Source organism: Salmo salar, unplaced genomic scaffold (genome assembly GCF_905237065.1).
Source record: "Salmo salar unplaced genomic scaffold, Ssal_v3.1, whole genome shotgun sequence".
NCBI classification, from domain to species: domain Eukaryota; kingdom Metazoa; phylum Chordata; class Actinopteri; order Salmoniformes; family Salmonidae; genus Salmo; species Salmo salar.
Genome location: NW_025547652.1, coordinates 20,468 through 27,500, shown reverse-complemented (window position 1 = coordinate 27,500; position 7,033 = coordinate 20,468). Strand labels below are relative to the sequence as shown.

The following is a 7,033-nucleotide window of genomic DNA, read 5'->3' as shown; positions in this document are numbered from 1 at the left end:
AGATCCACCAACATAGACCTGCACCTCCATCAACATAGACCTGTATCTCCATTAACATAGACCTGTAGATCCACCAACATAGATCCATCAACATAGACCTGTAGATCCACCAACATAGACCTGTAGCTCCACCAACATAGACCTGTAGCTCCACCAACATAGACCTGCAGATCCACCAACATAGACCTGCAGATCCACCAACATAGACCTGTAGATCCACCAACATAGACCTGTAGCTCCACCAACATAGACCTGTAGCTCCACCAACATAGACCTGCAGATCCATCAACATAGACCTGTAGATCCACCAACATAGACCTGCAGATCCACCAACATAGACCTGTAGATCCACCAACATAGACCTGTAGATCCACCAACATAGACCTGTAGATCCATCAACATAGACCTGTAGCTACACCAACATAGACCTGTAGATCCACCAACATAGACCTGTAGATCCACCAACATAGACCTGTAGATCCACCAACATAGACCTGTAGATCCACCAACATAGACCTGTAGATCCACCAACATAGATCCATCAACATAGACCTGTAGATCCACCAACATAGACCTGCACCTCCATCAACATAGACCTGCAGATCCACCAACATAGACCTGTAGATCCATCAACATAGACCTGTAGCTACACCAACATAGACCTGCAGATCCACCAACATAGACCTGTAGATCCACCAACATAGACCTGTAGATCCACCAACATAGACCTGTAGATCCACCAACATAGATCCATCAACATAGACCTGTAGATCCACCAACATAGACCTGCACCTCCATCAACATAGACCTGCAGATCCATCAACATAGACCTGTAGATCCACCAACATAGACCTGTAGATCCACCAACATAGAGTAAATACAAATACTTTGAAGTACTATTTAAGTCATTTTTTATGGTATCTGTACTTTACTATTTATATTTTCGACAACTTTTACTTTTACTTCACTACATTCCTAAAGAAAAGTAGGTACTTTCTACTCCATACATTTTCCCTGACACCCAAAAGTACTTGTTACATTTTAACAGGAAAATGGTCCAATTCACACACTTATCAAGAGAACATCCCTGGTCATCTCTACTGTCTCTGATCTGGTGGACTCACTAAACAGAGAACATCCCTGGTCGTCCCTACTGCCTCTGATCTGGTGGACTCACTAAACAGAGAACATCCCTGGTCATCCCTACTGCCTCTGATCTGGAGGACTCACTAAACAGAGAACATCCCTGGTCATCCCTACTGCCTCTGATCTGGAGGACTCACTAAACAGAGAACATCCCTGGTCATCCCTACTGCCTCTGATCTGGAGGACTCACTAAACAGAGAACATCCCTGGTCATCTCTACTGCCTCTGATCTGGAGGACTCACTTAACAGAGAACATCCCTGGTCGTCCCTACTGCCTCTGATCTGGAGGACTCACTAAACAGAGAACATCCCTGGTCATCCCTACTGCCTCTGATCTGGCAGACTCACTAAACACAAATGCTTTGTTTGTAAATTCAGTGTTGGAGTGTGCCCCTGGCTATTTGACCCTGGCTATTTGTAAACTTTTTTTTTTTTAAACAAGAAAATTGTGCCATCTGGTTTGCTTAATCTAAGACATTTTTAATTATTCGTACTTTTACTTTTGATACTTAAGTATATTTAAAACCAAATACCTTTAGACTTTTACTCAAGTAGTATTTTACCGGGTGACTTTCACTTTTACTGGAGTCATTTTCTATTAATAAGGTATCTTTACTTTTACTACAGTATGACAAATGAGTACGTTTTCCACCACACACACACACACACTAGAACGCACACTAGAACGCACACACACACTAGAACGCACACTAGAACGCACACACACACTAGAACGCACACACACACTAGAACGCACACACACACTAGAACGCACAGGCAGTAATGTTAAAGGACACCTACTGTGTGTGTGTGTGTGTTTTTCCAAATGGCCCACTCGATCACGGACATAACACTAGACTATGTTACATTAAGTAGACTATATGTCTGATTTACACGTTGTGTTGACAAAAGCGCTTCAATCATATCAATCATCACACAAGTAACACGGTTCATATAACAAAATTATACCAATCACCAATGTATTAACCAGCTGTCTAACGTAAAAGTATAGCTAATCACCAATGTTTAATCAGTTAACATAAATAACTTAGCCTAAATGGCTTCAGTGGCTACACTTAGTCAAAAACAGAATAAAAAAATTAAAAAAACTTACTTTACAATGGAGAATATTGTGTGTTTATTAGTGAATTATTCCCGTTGTTTAAATCTCTTAGTAACTGTCTCCGTGAGTATGGGTTAATAAAAAATAAAAAATAAATCCGTTTATAATTCCGTTCTGTTAAAAAAAAAAAAAGTGTCGCAGTCGAAAATAACAAAACCGTGTTATAACGTATCGGTCAACCGATCGCCGTTTGGAAAACAGAAAACTCCAAATGACAGATAGTCGAGACTGGCACGAAAACAAAACTACCCCCGGTTACGAAATTCTTCTTCTCCTCCTCCTCTATTTCTCTCTGCTCGTTGTCTGTTAGTAAAAAAAAAAAAAACTCCCGGAGACAGCGAGTGCGTTGTGAGCGTATCACATGACTGTGGCGTAGGGCGGGACTTGGAGCGGGTTCGCGGTGGAGACGACGGGTGGGGTCGGGCTCGGGTGGGGTGCTTGTGCGCCTTTTATTAACAGAGAGAGAAGAGGAAACTTTGGGCGTGACGGCGGGCGTCAGCTTGAGAGCAGGACGTGTGACGCGACACACAAGGAACTAAAACAGAGAGAGGGGCGGTCAAGTGAACCACGAACAACAATTGTCTAACATGAATTAGATTATAGCCTAGAACAATGTATTATATATATATACAGTTCTGTCGATGTATGTATACAATTAGAATGGATAAGAATAGCATGTTAGGACACATATTATGTGGCCTAAATTGTATTACATGATACAAGCACCAAGCCAAGGGTTACCACACCCTGTCAGAAGAAATAAAACACAGATAATAACTGACACACCTCTCTCTCTCTCTCTCTCTATTCAACTGAAGAGCTTTATTGGCATGGAAAACCTATGTTTACGTTGCCAAAAGCAATTAAAAAAGTTAAATAGATAAACAAAAGTGAAATTAACAATAAAAAACGAAAATGAAAAGTAAACATTACACTTGTAAAAGTTACAAAATAATTAAGACATTTCAAATGTCACATTATGTCTCCCTCTCAATTCAATTCAATTCAATTCAATTCAAATGGCTTTATTGGCATGGGAAACATGTTTACATTGCCTGTGGTGGAAAAAGTATCCAATAGACATGAACAGTAAACATTACACACCACATAAGTTCAAAGGGCATATAGACATTTCAAATGTCATATTATAGATATATACAATGTGCAAATAGTTAAAGTACAAAAAAGGGGAAAGTAAATAAACATAAATATGGGTTGTATTTACAATGGTGTTTGTTCTTCACTGGTTGACCTTTTCTTGTGGCAACAGGTCACAAATCTTGCTGCTGTGATGGCACACTGTGGTATTTCACCTAATAGAGTTTATCAAAATGTGATGATTATTATTTTTTTAATTCTTTGTGTAATCTGAGGGAAATATGTGTCTCTAAATGGTCATACATTTGACAGGAGGTTAGGAAGTGCAGCTCAGTTTCCACCTCATTTTGTGGGCAGTCTTGCACATATCCTGTCTTCTCTTGAGAGCCAGGTCTGCCTACGGCGGCCTTTCTCAATAGCAAGGCTATGCTCACTGAGTCTGTACCTAGTCAAAGCTTTCCTTAAGTTTGGGTCAGTCACACTGGTCAGGTATTCTGCCACTGTGTTCTCTCTGTTTAGGGACAAATAGCATTCTAGTTTGCTCAGTTTTTTTGTTAATTCTTTCCAATGTGTCATGTAATTATCTTTTTGTTTTCTCATGATTTGGTTGGTGTCTAATTGTGTTGCTGTCCTGGGGCTCTGTGGGGTCTGTTTGTGTTTGTGAACAGAGCCCCAGGACCAGCTTGCTTAGGGGACTCTTCTCCAGGTTTATCTCTCTGTAGGTGAGGGCTTTGTTATGGAAGGTTTGGGAATCGCTTCCTTTTAGGTGGTTGTAGAATTTAACATCTCTTTTCTGGATTTTGATAATTAGCGGGTATCGGCCTAATTCTGCTCTGCATTATTTGTTGTTTTACGTTGTACACAGAGGATATTTTTGCAGAATTCTGCATGCAGAGTCTCAATTTGGTGTTTGTCCCATTTTGTGAATTCTTGGTTGATGAGCGGGACCCCAGACCTCACAACCCTAAAGGGCAATGGGTTCTACAACTGATTCAAGTATTTTTAGCCAGATTCTAATTGGGATGTCGAGTTCTATGTTCCTTTTGACTGCATAGAAAACCCTTCTTGCCTTGTGCTCTCAGATCGATCACAGCCTTTTGGAAGTTACCTGTAGTGTTGATCTTTGGGCCGAGGTATGTATAGTTTTTTGTGTGCTCTAGGGCAACGGTGTCTAGAAGGAATTTGTATTTGTGGTCCTGGCGACTGGACCTTTTTTGGAACAACATTATTTTTGTCTTACTGAGATTTACTGTCAGGGCCCAAGTCTGTCAGGGCCCAGGTCTGTCAGGGCCCAGGTCTGTCAGGGCCCAGTTCTGACAAAATCTCTGCAGAAGATCTACAGTTGAAGTCGGAAATTTACATACACTTTAGGTTGGAGTCATTAAAACTTGTTTTTCAACCACTCCACAAATTTCTTGTTAACAAACTATAGTTTTGGCAAGTCAGTTAGGACATCTACTTTGTGCATGACACAAGTCATTTTTCCAACAATTGTTTACAGACAGATTATTTCACTTATAATTCACTGTATCACAATTCCAGTGGGTCAGAAGTTTACATACACTAAGTTGACTATGCCTTTAAACAGCTTGGAAAATTCCAGAAAATGATGTCATGACTTTAGAATCTTCTGATAGGCTTATTGACATAATTTGAGTCAATTGGAGGTGTACCTGTGGATGTATTTCAAGGCCTACCTTCAAACTCAGTGCCTCTTTGCTTGACATCATGGGAAAATCAAAAGAAATCAGCCAAGACCTCAGAAAATAATTGTAGACCTCCACAAGTCTGGTTCATCCTTGAGAGAAATTTCCAAACACCTGAAGGTACCACGTTCATCTGAACAAACAATAGTACGCAAGTATAAACACCATGGGACCACGCAGCCGTCATACCGCTCAGGAAGGAGAGAGATGAACGTACATTGGTGCGAAAAGTGCAAATCAATCCCAGAACAACAGCAAAGGACCTTGTGAAGATGCTGGAGGAAACAGGTACAAAAGTATCTATATCCACAGTAAAACGAGTCCTATATCGACATAACCTGAAAGGACGCTCAGCAAGGAAGAAGCCACTGCTCCAAAACCGCCATAAAAAAGCCAGACTACGGTTTGCAACTGCACATGGGGACAAAGATCGTACTTTTTGGAGAAACGTCCTCTGGTGTGATGAAACAAAACTAGAACTGTTTGGCCATAATGACCATCGTTATGTTTGGAGGAAAAAGGGGGAGGCTTGCAAGCCGAAGAACACCATCCCAACCGTGAAGCACGGGGGTGGCAACATCATGTTGTGGGGGTGCTTTGCTGCAGGAGGGACTGGTGCACTTCACAAAATAGATGGCATCATGAGAAGGAAAATTATGTGGATATATTGAAGCAACATCTCAAGACATCAGTCAGGAATTTAAGCCTGGTCGCAAATGGGTCTTCCAAACGGACAATGACCCAAAGCATACTTCCAAAGTTGTGGCAAAATGGCTTAAGGACAACAAAGTCTAGGTATTGGAGCGGCCATCACAAAGCCCTGACCTCAATCACATAGAAAATTTGAGGGCAGAACTGAAAAAGCTTGTGCGAGCAAGGAGGCCTACAAACCTGACTCTGTTACACCAGCTCTGTCAGGAGGAATGGGCCAAAATTCACCCAACTTATTGTGGGAAGCTTGTGGAAGGCTACCTGAAACGTTTGACCCAAGTTAAACAATTTAAAGGCAAAGCTACCAAATACTATTTGAGTGTATGTAAACTTCTGACCCACTGGGAATGTGATGAAAGAAATAAAAGCTGAAATAAATCATTCTCTATACTATTATTCTGACATTTCACATTCTTAAAATAAAGTGGTGATCCTAACGGACCTAAAACAGGGAATTTTTACAGAAAAACTGAGTTTAAATGTATTTGGTTAAGGTGTATGTAAACTTCCGACTTCAACTGTAGGTGCTGCTGTAGGCCCTCCTTGGTTGGGGACAGATCTAGGTGCTGCTGTAGGACCTCCTTGGTTGGGGACAGATCTAGGTGCTGCTGTAGGCCCTCCTTGGATGGGGACAGATCTAGGTGCTGCTGTAGGCCCTCCTTGGTTGGGGGACAGATCTAGGTGCTGCTGTAGGCCCTCCTTGGATGGGGACAGATCTAGGTGCTGCTGTAGGCCCTCCTTGGTTGGGGACAGATCTAGGTGCTGCTGTAGGCCCTCCTTGGTTGGGGACAGATCTAGGTGCTGCTGTAGGCCCTCCTTGGTTGGGGACAGATCTAGGTGCTGCTGTAGGCCCTCCTTGGTTGGGGACAGATCTAGGTGCTGCTGTAGGCCCTCCTTGGTTGGGGACAGATCTAGGTGCTGCTGTAGGCCCTCCTTGGTTGGGGACAGATCTAGGTGCTGCTGTAGGACCTCCTTGGTTGGGGGACAGATCTAGGTGCTGCTGTAGGCCCTCCTTGGTTTGGGGACAGATCTAGGTGCTGCTGTAGGCCCTCCTTGGTTGGGGACAGATCTAGGTGCTGCTGTAGGACCTCCTTGGTTGGGGACAGATCTAGGTGCTGCTGTAGGCCCTCCTTGGATGGGGGACAGATCTAGGTGTTGCTGTAGGCCCTCCCTGGTTTGGGGACAGATCTAGGTGCTGCTGTAGGCCCTCCTTGGTTGGGGGACAGAAGCACCAGATCATCAGCAAAC

The 7,033-nt window shown here is 42.7% G+C and overlaps 1 protein-coding gene across 2 annotated transcripts in view; it reads right to left on the bottom strand.

Annotated features, from left to right (window-relative positions):
- The window catches only part of klf3 (Kruppel-like factor 3 (basic)), a 24,614-nt gene extending 22,016 nt beyond the window's left edge, over positions 1-2,598 (bottom strand). The window contains exon 1 of one of the 2 annotated variants that reach the window (XM_045711482.1): positions 2,262-2,598. The gene's annotated coding sequence lies outside the window, so the exon portion shown is untranslated. The remainder of the gene's footprint in view (positions 1-2,261) is intronic. The other variant, XM_045711483.1, reaches the window with a different exon arrangement.
- Positions 2,599-7,033: the final 4,435 nt, after the last annotated feature.